Genomic DNA, 16,732 nt, shown 5'->3' with positions numbered 1-16,732 from the left:
CAGGGAGCATCAGTTTCCCTCCCAGGTCTGTGTGCCCAAAATCCAGGGGACGTTCTCTTCAAGGATTCAATTACTGCTCCCAAGTCCACATGTTCATCTATTCATTAAACTTTTGTCAAGCTCTTGCTAAGTGTCCGTTACTGTGCACTGGACCCTGTTGACTAAGATCTTGCCCTCAAGGTCTTAGCTCTTGAAACCGTGCTGCAGCCCAATCCTAAGGGGTCCCTTTCTTGAGTCCCAGGCCTGGAAACATGGGTGCTCACTTCTGCCATTAATTTTTCAAATTCCAAGCACCTGCTTTTGTTCCCTCAAATGTCCTGTGACCTTGTGCTTTAATCCCTGGTACACTATCTGGGCAGATGGTGCTAATGGTAAAGAGCCCTCATGCCAATGCAGGAGGCATAAGAGATGTGGGTTCTATCCCGGGTCAGGAAAATTCCCCTGGAGTAGGAAATGACCACTGGATCCGGTATTCTTGCCTGGAAAATTCCACAGACAAAGCAGCCTGGTGGGCTACAGTAAATGGCATGGCAGAGTCGAATGCAACTGAGCACATATACAGACCCTTTCTGGGAGTGGTCCTCATCTCGGCCAAGGAAGACTCTTTGGATGCCTGTCATCCCACCGTCTCCTGTCTCCTTCCTTCCCTTCTTCCTAGTTTATCCCTAGACCATCTCATCTATACTGATGTCAAAGGATTAGCACTCCTCTCCCATTCTTATCTCTCCTCCCCACCCGCCTCCCTGGCACACACACAAACGATGATTACTATTGTATAGCACATCAAAATCCCATGCCTCTGCTTGGCTTTCAAAGCTCTCCACATCTTCACCAATGCTTGTCTTCTGCTTCTGTCCGAGGCTCCTCCTCACTGGTCCATCCCGTCCTCTCACTGCGCCTCTACACTACACCTTGCTCACCCCATTGCTTCCTCCTCCTGAAACACCTCCCACTCTGGTCTGCCTCTGTAATGCCCTCTTCCCTCCCGGCACAGTCTGAGTCCCACCTCCCGCACAAAACTTTCTCACCAGTCTTCTCTGTCTGCACCCATTTGACTCATTGAATTTAGTGTAAAATGGATTATCATTTAGTTCTTTGCTTCTCCCACTAACTGATAAACTATCTACCAATGTTCTCTGTATTCCAAGTCCACGCCAGGACATTATATACAATTGCACCGAGCAAAGGAACGAGAGATTGAGTGATGGATTAATTCAGAAAAATCCACAAACTCCAATCCCCAACCTAAACTTATATGTAAGAAGAAACTATAGAATGATTTTGAGAGACTGCAGAGGGAGAAGTTTTCTTAAACAAGGTTTCAAAGTTCCCAAAGTATATGCCCCAAGCAGTTTGAACTACGAAATTGAGAATATTTAAGGAAAGATGCTTGAGCAAAATTAGTAGACAGATGATAGATTTGCTGAAAATATTTGTGATAGCTGAAACTCATAAAGGAATATCTAGAACACATAAACTCATTCATGTCAAGTAACTAATAATAGTGACAGTATAGTCTAATTTTAGTAACTTAATTATGTTTTTTATCATTATATTTACAATATTTATGAAGTGAAGTGAAGTCGCTCAGTCGTCTCCAACTCTTTGCGACCCCACAGACTGTAGCCTATCAGGCTCCTCCATCCATGGGATTTTCCAGGCAAGAGTGCTGGAGTGGATTGCCATTTCCTTCTCCAGGGGATCTTCCCGACCCAGGGATCGAACCCAGGTCTCCCGCATTGCAGTCAGACGCTTTACCATCTGAGCCACCAGAGAAGCCCATAAATCACTGGAAATAGTCATATTAAGTATAATAATATACTATTATTCTATAATAACATACAGTATAATAATATAACATCTATTACTATATAATAGCTAATATTTATTGCATGTCTGTTATTTGCCAGACACCCTCCTAAGTGTTCTGCAAGTATTAATTCATTTAATCTTCACTAATCTGTGAAGTAGTTGCTGTTTTTTCTTTTTGTAAATAAGAAGGCTAAGGTACAGTGAGTGATATAAAGAAACTTCAAAGTCACACAGACAGCGAATGGCAGGGCCAGACAATTGCCTTGGCAGCTTAGCTCCAACAGAGGCTTTGCCCCTCTCTAGCCACCCTTCTTTTTGCTCTGTCTAAACGACTTGAATTGGCAAAGCTCTGAAGGCGACACTCAAGTACCAGGCATAAAAAGAAAACTTCAGCTTCCTAATAATCAGATTAGTGCTAATAATCTCATAGACTAATCAGATCCTTGGAGAAGGCAATGGCACCCCACTCCAGTACTCTTGCCTGGAAAATCCCACGGACGGAGGAGCCTGGTAGGCTGCAGACCATGGGGTCGCTGAGAGTCGGACACGACTGAGCGACTTCACTTTCACTTTTCCCTTTCATGCATTGGAGAAGGAAATGGCAACCCACTCCAGTGTTCTTGCCTGGAGAATCCCAGGGACGGGGGAGCCCGGTGGGCCGCCGTCTATGGGGTCGCACAGAGTCGGACACGACTGAAGCGACTTAGCAGCAGCAGCAGCAGCAATCAGATCCTGCTTGGTAGCCAACATGTTGGTAAAAATTAAAGCATCAGTTAACATGGCACTGGTGTTATGTAGAGAACATGTGTATGTATATTTCCTGGGACCACCAACCCTGGGGTTACCGGTGGAATTACTGACACTGACTTAAGAGAGCCTCTGTCAGTCACTGCAAAACCGTGAGTGGCCAGGAGGGGGCAGCAGGTGACGCGCCAGTCGCTGGGGGATGGATGAACACAGCACAGTGGCTGAAAGCTGTGAACAGTAAGCCAGGTGGGCAGACAGATGTACAAACACAGGCAGGTAAGGTTGCTGTGCCATTTATATCAGTGCAAAAATACATTATTCATAAACGATACTCTAGTTTTCACAGATACATAAGCTCAAAGGAAATCATCAAACAGATTGAGCATCTTATGGAGGAACTCGAATAAGGGAAGAAGGGGAGGAAAAAGAATAAAGTAAATAACAAATACGAAAAACTAAGTAACATGACTAGTACAAATTAATGGTGCTAATGAGAAATACCACACACACACACACACACACAAATGAGAACTAAGGCTAAAAAATAAGCAAAAAGCAATCAGAAAATACATACCATGGAGGCACTCAGAGAATGCTAATTCCAAGATAAACCATCAAAACCTCATATTCGAGCTTAATTTTCAACAACCTGTCTCCCCTCAATTTCTTTTTTTTTTTTCCCCCTCAGTTTCAAGAGTGGCTTCAACTGGTAAATTAAGGTCAGGGTAACTCAAAGGCAATTTGTTCATTTTCTTTATTGGTTGAGGAAAGTGTGGCTTTTTTCCTTCTTCAGAGAAAATTTGTGTTCACTGGCTGCTAATTGACATCTAGCTGGCCCTGGCATTGTGCGCTAGTCATGAAGTTGATTTCCCCTTCAAGGCAATGCTCTCCTACATGGTGATGAAAGCAAATCCAGAAGGAGGACACTCCTGCATTTAGAAACATACACTGGAGTCAGGCGCAAGCCTTGGGAGCTCAGGGGTTTGAAAGTGAGAAAAAGTATAAGAAGATAGTTTTTAGCCAAGCTACTTTCCAAACCATAGTTAACTACTATGTTTCTCAGAGACAGGCATACGAAGTATGTTGTTGATAATCTGTTTGGTTTTTAAAAACCAGAAAATATTCAGTTCAGTTCAGTTCAGTTGCTGTTATGTCTGACTCTGTGACCCCATGGACTGCAGCACGCCATACCTCCCTGTCCATCACCAACTCCCGGAGTTTACCCAAACTCATGTCCATTTGAGTCAGTGATGCCATTCAACCATCTCATCCTTTGTCATCCCCTTCTGCTCCTGCCCTCAATCTTTCCCAGCATCAGGGTCTTCTCAAATGAGTCAGCTCTTCACTTCAAGTGACCAAAGTATTGGAGTTTCAGCTTCAACATCGGTCCTTCCAATGAACACTCAGGACTGATCTTCTTTAGGATGGACTGGTTGGATCTTCTTGCAGTCCAAGGGACTCTCAAGAGTCTTCTCCAACACCACAGTTCAAAAGCATCAGTTCTTTGGTGCTCAGCTTTCTTTAGTCCAACTCTCACATCCATACGTGACTCTTGGAAAAACCATAGCCTTGGCTAGATGGACCTTTGTTGGCAAAGTAATGTCTCTGTTTTTAAATATGCTGTCTAGGTTGGTCATAACTTTCCTTCCAAAAAACACATTAAAATTAAAAATAAAGTTGAAGAATGTGAGTGGTACAGACAGATGGCAAAAAAAAAAAAAAAAAATCTGAATATCCCCAAGAGAATTCTATTTTTATGCATATTTAGATTTACTAAAAGTCTTCACTTTTAGTTTCCTGACAGAGCCAGAACCAAGTACCTAGGCGAATCAGCACGATTCAGCTTTATGTATGTACTTTATCTGTGTACCTTATGTATGTACTGTAGTTGAGCACACGTACCTGTGTGTCTATGTGTATGCATGTATGTGTGCACAAGGACTCTCTCCAAGCGTCAATGTTTGCACCTTCTCTAGGTGCGATGTTTGAACATTTCCTTTGCACTGGCCTAGAATGAGTTTGCTGGAGGAAGTGCGTAGGGTAGGAGTCAGGCTGGGTAACAGAGTCATTGGCTATAAATACCCTCACATCACACTTAAACTACTCAGAATAATTTTCTAGAGCCGTACTAAGTCAAGAGGAAGCAAGCAATGTGCATTATTATGGGATCAAAACCAAAGTGATAAGCTTCACTATTTTTCATCCTGCCTGACCTGTTATTTCAATATCCAGAGTGTTAATTCAGTTCAGAATCACAAATCATTGGAACCAGACGAGACCAAAAACATCACCCTCTCTCCTCATTTCGAGGCTGGAGAAATGGGCTGGAAACATGGGGAAAACAATTGGAAAAACAAGTTTCCTGCCCTGCATTTCAGGGCCCTTTCATTCAGACACCGAGTCTTTTGCTATTAATCACTTTCTGGGGTTACAAGGCAGGGGACTCCAACTTGTGTGACAAACCTCTCATGGCCAGGAGGGGGCGCTAGAGGTTAGTATAAGTGAATCCATCAAATACTGAACTTTGTAAGCAGGAAGCATGAATTGAAAGCAAATCAGATGTACAGCAACATCACAATTTGCATTAACATGAAACAGTCCAGTGAGGAGAGAAATTAATTCCTGAATCACAAACTGCCAAGCAGGTTTCTTCGGGCGCAGGGTCTGGAGACTGGCTGACTTGGCTCAAATTCTTGGTGTGTTTTTATTCCCTAGGCAACCTCAAGTAAGTTACTTCACCTCCCTAAGCCTCTGTTTCATCTGCATATTGGGCATAAATAACACCATCTTTATACTTGCAAAGAAGGGATAAATATGTACAATGTTTCACATTCAAAAACGGTATTTGTTGTCATTTAATGGATCAGTGATTTCTGTTATGACCTTAAGAAAATTAGTCTTTTAAAAGGGCCATCAGGTATTAACACAAAAGTGCTAAAAGAAATTTCTTTTACTTTTTGAGGTCCATCACATTAATGAACGTGGGTTCCTCAGGTATATCTTATGTTCATTGTGCACTGGTGTGTGAAGGCTATTCTTAAATTTCTATAATCTTTCTGAGATTTTCCTCGTGGTCTCTTGCGTATTATAATTTAAAAAGAAATCACATATGTTTATTTATTTATTGAATAGGTGGTGGCATGGGTTTTGTAATTTGTTAGACTTGGGTTTGAATCCAGGCTCCATTACCTTCTTCTTAAATGACCCTGAGAAGACAAAACTCTTTAACATTCTGACTCTTTCATCATCAAATGTGATTGAATATAACCAATTTGAAGTATTATTACAAGGATTAAAATGGTATAAGAATTAAATCGTACTTAAGACCAACTTAGATAGTATTTATTTAAACCCAAACAGTCTGTCATAGTCCCTGGCACAGGATGAATAATGTATCCAGAGTAAGCATCGTTATTCTCATTTGCAATGACTTGCCCAAGGACACATATCCTTCAAGTGGCAGATTTTGGACTCCAGCAGTCATTCTATCTTTTCCAAAGCAATATAGCCTCACAGAATCACAGGGTCTCATGTCAGACTCTCCAAACATCCCCTTTTGGTGCTTCCATCCTAAGAAGGACCATTTTCCCTCAGCTCACTGTTTATGGGATTACACTGCTGTCTGTCCAGAGAGCCAAGCCCCAAGCAGAGCCCTGTTACTGGGTCATTCACTTTGACAAGGAAGTTGGGAAGGCTGACAGCCACGTGGATTCAGTATGATCCAGCAGCTTCACCTCTTTTCCTCTGAACCCATCAGAGCCTGTCACTTTAAAATGAAATCTTCAAAGAATCCAGAGACTAAACCCTTAATTTCTTAAAAACACACTAAACAGATGAAATGCCTCTAACCCAAGGCATAGAGAAAGAAAAAGACTGAAAGGAAACTCAGGAATCCAGAGAGGGGAAGTTTTGTTTCACAGAAGAGATACTGGGATTTGGTAGAGATATATTGTTCAGGTAGCCAAGAGGGAAGACACAAACCTGAAATTTAAATTGAAGCAAACAAACTGGAATGGAGTCTTAAGACCCCGAAGTGGTCAGTGAGTAGCATATGGTGTAGGTATGTGGGTAACTGAGCAGATGTAAGCATATTGATGAACCGAAGATGGTTACAGGAGTTCTTGATGAGCCCAGTGATGCAGAACCCAGGCCAGATTATCCTCCTTTTTCCCCCACCAACTCTGACCTGACAACACTCTGGAGTTACGGAGAATTTCTTCTGTGAAAGACAGTGGGAGAAAAGAGAGAATAAATATTAAGATCATAGCATTAAGTCACCCCATCTCCCCATTAGACAGCTCTCCATAGTCAGATGTTCTGTCATTGTGTAACCAAAAGAGGAGTCCCGCTGCTTCTAACCGATAAAGAAACAAGGTTGATGGAGAGAAATTTTCGTTTTGTTTTGGATGCTGAAAAACAGGGGTGAGGAGTGGGAAGGGAGAATACCTGTCCAAAGGCCAATCCCCCAGCCCACCTGACAATCAGGGAGCAAGAGCTTTCATAGACAGAGGGAGGCTACATGCCGAAAGAGCACAGTCAGCCCTGTCATCTTACAATCGGTCATCAGTGATCTGACCAGCGTCTTCTTGATTGTTTTAGGTACAGTTAATCTTCAGCTACAGGATCAATTCAGTTACAGTCTGGTCATCAGGTGATTAACTTCTCCAGCTGTTGGGGATTTCAGTCTCTATAAGAGCTCACAGGATAGGGCTCAGAATATTACCTATAGCCCTTGAGAAGGAACTAAATGCCCTTGACTATGCTTAATGACCGAACTATTATTTGGTCTCCTTTCTTTTTCTTTGTGTCTGCATGTTTATTTCCATAATTAAATTTATTCTTTTGCTAAGGTTTTTTCAGACCAAAGGCAGGCAGAGGACTTGGGGTGACAAGGACCATAGGGTCCCGCTCTGTTTCTGTTGCGTCTTTATTACACCCAAAGAACTTAGCATAATGTCTTGTGCCTAATGGCAGATTCATAAATCAAGTTTGGAAAACGATTCCTATCCGATTTCTAAGGTGGCCATCTGTGTGGTCTATACTAAGCTGGAAGTCCTTGAACTACTTACTGTCTTCATATGGAAAGGATGTGCTAGTGTGTGGTGAAGACACTCCTTCACAATAAAGCAAGAGTCATGTTCACACACACCAATGGGAAGTCTGACTTGATGGACTCAGCCAAGCCCTAATGGTGTTAAACCATTTTCAGCAATGCTTGCAGACTGTCCTGAAGGACAACACTGTTAATGCAGACATGCTGTCACTGTTCCAGATGTTAACTCTGATTGTCCTCAGGGCTTGTAAGTTGTTCTTTTCCCCCAATTTCCTTTGACCAATATTCTCTAAATCTTGTCCCTTAAAAAAACTCCAACTTTCTGGTTTATTTATTCTCCTCTTTTTTTTTTCTCCCCCCAGTGTGTGTGTATTGTACAGGTCATCTAGAACAACCTCAAATTTCCAGTACCAAAAAGCTGTCTAGAACAGCCCGCCTGGAGTGCATGGTGTCCGGTGTAACAATTTCTACCACATCTGTATATTGGTATCAAGAAAGACCCAGTTAAGCCATACAGCGCCTGCTACACATTTTCTCTAACAACACCATCAAAACGGAATCAGGCATTCTGTTGAGCAAGTTTGAGGCAGATATGATACCCGCAACTTCTACATCGACCCTCACTGTTTACAGTGCAGGGGAACAAGACTCTGCCACCTATTACTGTGCCCTCTGGGATGTGCACGGTAGAAGACATTACAGTCACGCCATTCAATAAATGATCCTTGGGTTTTCATTCACTATCGTGAGTTAGGAAACCACAGTTACCACCTGTATGCTTCTGTGCAGTTTTCTAGGTAAACTTTTATGTGGGTGACTCTGTGAAGTTGCTAAATCCCACATTTTCTCAAAGAGGAAGCTTTGTGCTATATAACACAGGGAGCCCAGCCAGATGCTTTGTGATGATCTAGGGGTGGGGGTGGGGTGGGGAGGGGAAGGAGGTTCATGTATACAATTATACATATATGTAATGTATATATGTATTTATATATGTATAATTATGTATACATGTGTATAATTATGGCTGATTTGCACAGTTGTATGGCAGAAACCATCACAACATTGAAAAACAATTTTCCTCCAATTAAAAAATAAATTAAAAAAAAAGAAGTACCTGCAAATAACCAGGATCCTGTTTTCAGGAATCGTCTTGCTCTCCAACAGGCTTTCCCAGGGCACCCATGTTTATTCATCTGAGTCAACCTCCACAACACACTGTTTTATTTTCTGCCAAGATATATAGACCATACTATCTGTGACTCCTTTTTAAATTTAATTAATTAATTTTTGGCTGCACCACATGGAATGTGGGATCTTAGTTCCCTGACTAAGGATCAAACCTGTCTGCAATGAAAGTGTAGAGCCTTAACCACTGGACCACCAGGGAAGTCCATGTGACATCTTTTGTATGATTTGTATGTCATTACACTTTTTTTCTCATCCACTTATCTCCTTTGATTAAAATTGTAGATATTAGATTCAGTTCAGTTCAGTCGCTCAGTCGTGTCTGACTCTTTGCGACCCCATGAAATGCAGCACACCAGGCCTCCCTGTCCATCAGCAACTCCCGGAGTTCACTCAAACTCATGTCCATCAAGTCGGTTATGCCATCCAGCCATCTCATCCTCTGTCGTCCCCTTCTCCTCCTGCCCCCAATCCCTCCCAGTATCAGGGTACTTTCCAATAAGTCAACTCTTCGAATGAGGTGGCCAAAGTACTGGAGTTTCAGCTTTAGCATCATTCCTTCCAAAGAAATCCCAGGGCTGATCTCCTTCAGAATGGACTGGTTGGATCTCCTTGCAGTCCAAGGGACTCTCAAGAGTCTTCTCCAACACCACAGTTCAAGAGCATCAATTCTTTGGCGCTCAGCTTTCTTCACAGTCCAACTCTCACATCCATACGTGACCACTGGAAAAACCATAGCCATGACTAGACGGACCTTTGTTGGCAAAGTGATGTCTCTGCTTTTGAATATGCTATCTAGGTTGGTCATAACTTTCCTTCCAAGGAGTAAGCGTCTTTTAAATTCATGGCTGCAGTCACCATCTGCAGTGATTTTGGAGCCCCCCAAAATAAAGTCTGACACTGTTTCCACTGTTTCCCCATCTATTTCCCATGAAGTGATGGGACCAGATACCATGATCTTAGTTTTCTGAATGTTGAGTTTTAAGGCAACTTTTTCACTCTCCTCTTTCACTTTCATCAAGAGGCTTTTTAGTTCCTCTTCACTTTCTGCCATATTAGATTAAATGTTACTTATTCAGCCTGGAAGCTAAAATGTAACAAACACATGATGATCTAGCCACAAGCAGGGCTGACTACAAGGATAAATATATCAAACACATGCCTGGAATGGCAATATTTGATTTTGCACAAAACTTATAGATGCTGCTACTTACTGAGTTCAAGTCAAAGTTTACTTTGGATTGGAGTGTGGGGAGTAGTTCATTTTCTGAACTACTGAAGATTCCACCTATCCCACAGTACGTGTTTGACTGACACTCTGAGCCAGGCATTGTGCACAGCAGACACTGAGAATGTCATATGTCCTGTCAGATCTGGAGGTCATTGCTGTAGCACCCCTCTCTGCCACTGGGCTGCCAGTCCCCAGTGAAATGAGAGTCCTCAAATTAAATATTAATACTTCTCACGGTTATAAATCTCTCAGGAATTCCGGTAACTTCTAGCTCAGCTCATGGTTTATAATTTGTGTTCTTTAGCTGTGACAAAACAAATAAGATCTTTGTCTTCTTCCAATTTGATTTTACTTAGGTAAAACGATGAAAGTAGACTTGCTCTGGTTAAAAGAATTGAAGGATAAATAATTCTTAGGTTTGTTTTCTCAAATAGCTCTTATGTTTTCTGATTTTTCAATAGAATACAATTATTTGTCTACACAAAAGGCCTAGCCAGGTGGTGAAGACTTTGGTCTCTTGTATTAGAGAGACCTAGGTCTGACCTGGGCTCTGACATTTAAGTGGATCCCTGCTATAGTCTATTTCCTCACCTGTAGAATAGCGGTCCTTGTAGAGCATCTACAGGAACACACACCACCACCCCCACCACCCCCCGCCAGGGCTTTGTACCTAGGGCTTAGCACCACGTTGGTCATAGTGCGGCTGACCTACAGTTTAAAGATAGATTAGCTAGATACAAAGAAAATCCCATGAGAAGCCATCCCAAACCAGTTTCGATAAAGGGTGCACACAGGTGAGAATAACAGCGGCTTGCTCATAGGCCAACAAGCCCTATGTGGGTAGGGGGCACAAGTCTATACGTGGAGTCACTTACGCCTCCTGCTCTTCTCTAGACCAATGTGAGCTTCACTAAGGACACTGGCCACACATATCAAAGGCAAACCAGCCAGAGGCAAACCAGCCTGATCCATAGAACACCGAAAGCACTTTATAAGGATGAACAGTACCGAAGACAGAAGTGGCTCAATTAATGTCTGTTGAAATGAGGTCTATATTTCCATTATCATTGAGGTGTTTGCATTACCACTTTCATGCATTGGAGAAGGAAATGGCAACCCACTCCAGAGTTCTTGCCTGGAGAAGCCCAGGGACAGGGGAGCCTGGTGGGCTGCCGTCTCTGGGGTCGCACAGAGTCGGACATGACTGAAGCGACTTAGCAGCAGCAGTTGCATTACCTAATGGGTGGATGGGGATTTTCTATAGATGGATACATGAAATCTCCTGATGATTTTGATTTAACTTCTTCTTATACCAGAAGCGGGTGATTCACAGTGACTGTAAGTAGTAGAACCAATGTAGTATTATCTAATTAATGCTGAATGTGAGAGCTGAAGAACTAATAATTTCAAATTGTGGTGCTGGAGAAGACTCTTGAGAATCCCTTGGACTGCAAGGAGATCAAACCAGCCAGTCCTAAAGGAAATCAACCCTGAATGTTCACTGAAAGGACTGATGGTGAAACTGAAGTACCAGTACTTTGGCCACTTGATGCAAAGATCTGACTCACTGGAAAAGACCCTGATGCTGGGAAAGGAGAAGGGGACGGCAGAGGATGAAATGGTTATATAGCATCACTGACTCAATGGGCATGAATTTGAGCAAACTGCGGGAGATAGTGAAGGACAGGGGAGCCTGATGTGCTACAGTCTATGGGGTCACAAAGAGTCAGACACAACTAGCAACTGAAGAGCAGCAAAAGTCTAGGAAAACCTTAAAAATCAGTATTTTTTGTAACATATCATGTATTACCAACTCCTCACACATACTAACACTGTGGGAAAAGTGATGTGTGTTCCCTAAGAGTCAAGTTGGAAAAATCACAATTCTGCAAATTGCTAGGTCCACCTGGAAATCCATATTGACTTTTTTGACTTGAGTGACTTTACTTTCAACCCTGAGAATGGGTTTGGAGAATCAGCCCAAGGCAGACGAAAGGGCACAGCTTTGTCGTGATCATGTCTGGAGTTTGGGATCGTGGATACTTGTTTTCTATGTCACTACTGTGGCTCCTATATGGTCTAATAGAAAACTTTTATTACTTTTGAATTTTAGCTCAGAATTTATTTTTAAGAAAAATTCTCATATTTCATAATATTAAAAATACTTCAGAAACTACTGAGCACTTGGAGACAACATGTAAAAATTGATGGTTAGAAAGGCTCTGTCTTGACCACTTTTTATCCCCCTCCTCCAGCAGCTTTTGGTTCTTTACAAAATAAAATCTTATTTTCTCTCCTGATTTACAGTGAGCCTATCTGGCAAGTGAGAGACCATGTTAATGCTCAGGGTGGCTTATTGGGCTTAAATGTCTTTTCTTCCCCTTACTATAGACACTGTAATGTACAGATAGTGCCAAAAATATGCAGTCTTTTTTTTTTTTTTTTTTGGCCGTGTAGCTTGTAAGACCTTCGGAGAAGGCAATGGCACCCCACTCCAGTACTCTTGCCTGGAAAATCCCATGGACGGAGGAGCCTGGTAGGCTGCAGTCCATGGGGTCGCTAAGAGTCGGACACGACTGAGCAACTTCACTTTCACTTTTCCCTTTCATGCATTGGAGAAGGAAACGGCAACCCACTCCAGTGTTCTTGCCTGGAGAATCCCAGGGATGGGGGAGCCTGGTGGGCTGCCGTCTATGGGGTGGCAGAGTTGGACACGACTGAAGCGATTTAGCAGCAGCAGCAGCAGCTTGTAAGACCTTAGTTTCCTGACCAGGGATCCAACTCAGGCCCTCAGCACTGAAAGCAAGGAGTCTTAACCACTTGACCACCAGAGAATTCCATGCAGTCTTATTAACCCTATGCTACTGAGAGGGAACAGGCAGGAAGGCCAGGGGTCTCCAGATGGAGGAAATTGGCTGCAAATGTCAGACATTTTTTTTTAATCTCTCTCTTAAGTGGCAGGAGGAAACAAAGTAGTGATATATTTTTTCTCCTTCTCTATACAAATTTAAAAAGAGGTTTCTCTTAAGATACTGTGTTGCCATAATGACACCTGGTTCCACCTGAACTTAACTTTTCTCAAATTTTGAGCTAACCAATACATTTTTCTTATGGAAATGTTTGTCTTAAGGTATGTTAATATACTATGCATTTACCCTAAACTCTGTCTTCAAGTGGGTTCCACGTAAAGGCTCAGAACTGACTTGACAAACCAGTATGTTATCCTCATACATTGTTCTCCTAATTCATGTAAACGGAACTATTTGTATGGTAATCTGCCTTTATACAAGACTCCAGTCAGTCATTTTATGGCCCAGATGACTGGTGCCAAGATTATCTCAAAATGCATCTTGTGGGTGAGGGGCCTGGTGCCATTCTCTGAGTTTTTAGACATTCCTTTCTTTCATTAACAGACTGCTAGTAACTATATAACATCCAGCTAAAAACTAGCAGGCTGGTATTCTTTCTGCCCCCTTCTGATGTCTATGTCAGAAGCTTTCTCTATCTCTTTTATACTTTAATAAGATTTGGGAGAATAGCAGTGAAACATGTATAATATCATGTATGAAACGAGTCGCCAGTCCAGGTTCGATGCACGATACTGGATGCTTGGGGCTGGTGCACTGGGATGACCCAGAGGGAGGGTATGGGGAGGAGGAGGGAGGAGGGTTCAGGATGGGGAACACAGGTATACCTGTGGTGGATTCATTTCGATATTTGGCAAAACTAATATTGTAAAGTTTAAAAATAAAATTAAAAAAAAAAAAAAAAAACACTTTATTACACAAAAGCTCTGAGCGATCAAGCCTTGTCTCTGGCTCCAGATTGAATTCTCCTCTGGAGGCCAAGAATCCTGCCATCTTTCGTGGTTCAGCAATAACCTTTCACAACAACATTCTTGCTTTCTTTACTTCTGTTTTGTCCAGATGCAGTGATGAGCAAGAACTGTACACTTCACTGCACAGAGGTGTTTCAGTCTGCAAGGTTGCTGGCACTCCTATTGCCTGAGAACATGACCCTCTACCTCTCACAGAAAGTTGCCAGAAAATCAGCCTCACGTGATCTTCACCTGGAGAGCCCGGAGAAGATAGACTTTCAGCTTTGACTCTGTGAGTGCCCTTCTTTGGGGCATGGATTTCTCAGCCAGTTCAAGGATATGAGGGGATACTAAGGGGCAAAAAGGATGGACTCTGTCGAAGGTTTTCTGTTTTCTCCTCAACTTCCACTCTTCACATTTCTCCAACCTGCTCTTGATGCAGGAGACTAACCCCTATGGAGTCCACTAATGGGCACCTTCGCTCGCTGATTTCCATTTAATTTTGGCCCAGATGGAATGTGAAGTTCAAAGAAATGAAGACTGTGTCACCTGACCAAAGCATTCCTCCCTCGGGCACTAGGATTTTGAAGCCCTGAGGTGGGGGGGTGGGGAGGGGTGGGGGGGGAAACAACACATCTTCCTCTCTATTAAGTTTATCAGTTAGAAAGTACAGAATTCAATGATACTCTCTCAGCACCTGTCTGGTTTCCTGTTTTCTTACTGAAGGAGCAGGGGTACATCCTGTTCTGTTAAGGACGGGATCTTAGTGGCTTTTTGGAAAGTGAAATGAAACACGCTTGGTGAGGCCTTCTTCCTACTCTTCAACCTGTATTACTTATCTGGGGGTAAAGGTAACCCACTTATTTGAACATCTGTTTGATTTCTTCTTTTTGCTCTTTCAGATTGACTCTCCATTTCTCTTAACTCTCCTTTATGCCTTACAAGTCAGACCTTCATGAATAGACTAATGGTCTTATTTCTGGTTGTTGTTTGCGAGACTGGAAAGTGGGAGAAGAGTGAGATCAGGGTTCCCTCCATGACAGTGACCTTGGATTGACTGCATTCTCCTCCAGTGACCAAATACAGTGACATCTAAGTCATAGCCAGAAGGTTTAAGTCCAGGAGCCAAAAGATGAAGGTGTAGGAGGACATTCTTTTTATACTGATTAACCCCATGGAGGAATGTGTTTCCTTTACTAAAACCCTGGGAGTCTGTTTCCTCCTCCTCCTGTTCCTCTTTTCTACCTGCTCCTCATCCTTTTTGGGCACTCAGCCTGTGTAGACAGGATGTATGAGTACAAATATTCATCTATGAATATTGCTCTGAGTATGCACATTTGTTTCTCTATTTATTAGATTTGGTTAGGATTTTTTTCCTGGTGTCTCAGATGGTAAAGAATTTTCCTGCACTGCAGGAGACCCAGGTTTGATCCCTGGGTCAAGAAGATCCCTTGGAGGAAGAAACAGCAACCCATTCCAGTATTCTTGCCTGGAAAATTCCATGGACAGAGGAGCCAGGCAGGTTACAGTTCATGGGGTCACAAAGAATTGGACACAACTGAGTGACTAATTTTTTTTTTTTTAAGTAACTTCCAGTGAAATAAGTCAGACAGAGAAAGAGAAATACTTTATGTTATCACTTATATGTAGAATCTGAAAAGTAAAACAAAAGAATATAACAATAGCAAGATTCTCAGTATAGAGAACAAGCCAGTGTTGACCAGTGTGAAGAGGGAAGTGGGGAGGGGCAAGAGATAGGTATAGGTTTAAGAGACACAAACTACTGTGTACAAAATAAATAAGCAAATGCACAGAGAAATAGAACTATTGTTTTGTAATAACTTTAAATGGAGTATAATCCATAAAAATACTGAATCGCTACATTGTACACCTGAAGATAACATAATATTGTAAATCAACTATACTTACTTCAATAAAAGTATAGTTGATTGACAACAGAGTTACCCATGCCAGCAAAGAAAAAGTAATCTTTTATTTCTTGATTATTTTGCTTTTTGTTGGAAATGCTATTCCAATGGAAGCAAAGGAAAATATGTAATTTAATAGCAGGAAGGAACATATGTTTTCACTGTAGAGTATCCAGATATAACTTTCCATATACACACAAATGCTGATACCAAATCAGGAGTTTGAAGATCAGCTATTTACTTAAAAAAAAAAAAAAAAAACGTGTTCAAGGTCGGTTATGATTAAAGAACTGTAACCATAGAGTTTGTAAAATTCACAGAAGAAGATGAAATGAAGACCTAATATAATAGCCCCTGGGAACCTTAGAGTACCATTAGAGACAAGAAAATGAGCACAAACAGCCCTTATCATGACTGTGACCACATCCTTCCCAACGTGGAGCAGCCTTGGTCCTGAGTCCAGACCTCAGCCCTGACTAAACCTCAGCCTCAGCCTGCAGCATTTCCTGTGCTTCTCAGGTCTATACCTCATATCAAAGAAAAGAGCAAAGGGAGTCTGATGGCTATCGACTGTACCCCTCCAGATGCTAGTAACTGTGCCCTGAAATGTCTGCTTTGACATCATTTCCTGTTGATGTGGATTCCTATTTAGAGACTATGAGTGTTGAAATGGCCTGATTATCTCAGAGAGAAAGAAGGCAAGGTGCATCATTTAATTTTCCAGAGATTTTCAGTCATTGTGAAGAATTTGGGCCAAAGGTACTGACAATGAACATAATGGACCTGATAACCATTTAGCTCCCACTGGCTGCTAGATAATTTATCATACGTGTTCAGAAGCTCACATGATTATCATTAAGAAAAACTCTGCAAATAAGTGTGTTTCATGGAAGAAGGGATTTATGCTTAGTGAGGGCAGTTATCAGTCCAAACAAATAGTCTATGCTGCTTCAATTGCA

At 42.1% G+C, this 16,732-nt stretch overlaps 1 long non-coding RNA gene across 2 annotated transcripts in view; it reads right to left on the bottom strand.

Moving 5' to 3' along the window:
* Nucleotides 1–16,732, bottom strand: part of LOC138987608 (uncharacterized) — a 39,576-nt gene that overhangs the window by 8,235 nt on the left and 14,609 nt on the right. For both annotated transcript variants that reach the window (XR_011463973.1, XR_011463974.1), the window contains exon 2: nucleotides 6,541–6,778. This is a non-coding gene — a long non-coding RNA (uncharacterized lncRNA). The remainder of the gene's footprint in view (nucleotides 1–6,540; nucleotides 6,779–16,732) is intronic.

The sequence above is a fragment of the Bos mutus genome, chromosome 4 (genome assembly GCF_027580195.1).
Source record: "Bos mutus isolate GX-2022 chromosome 4, NWIPB_WYAK_1.1, whole genome shotgun sequence".
Classification (NCBI taxonomy): Eukaryota; Metazoa; Chordata; class Mammalia; order Artiodactyla; family Bovidae; genus Bos; species Bos mutus.
The sequence above is the reverse complement of the archived record's forward strand: the minus strand, read 5'-3'. Positions and strand labels throughout refer to the sequence as shown.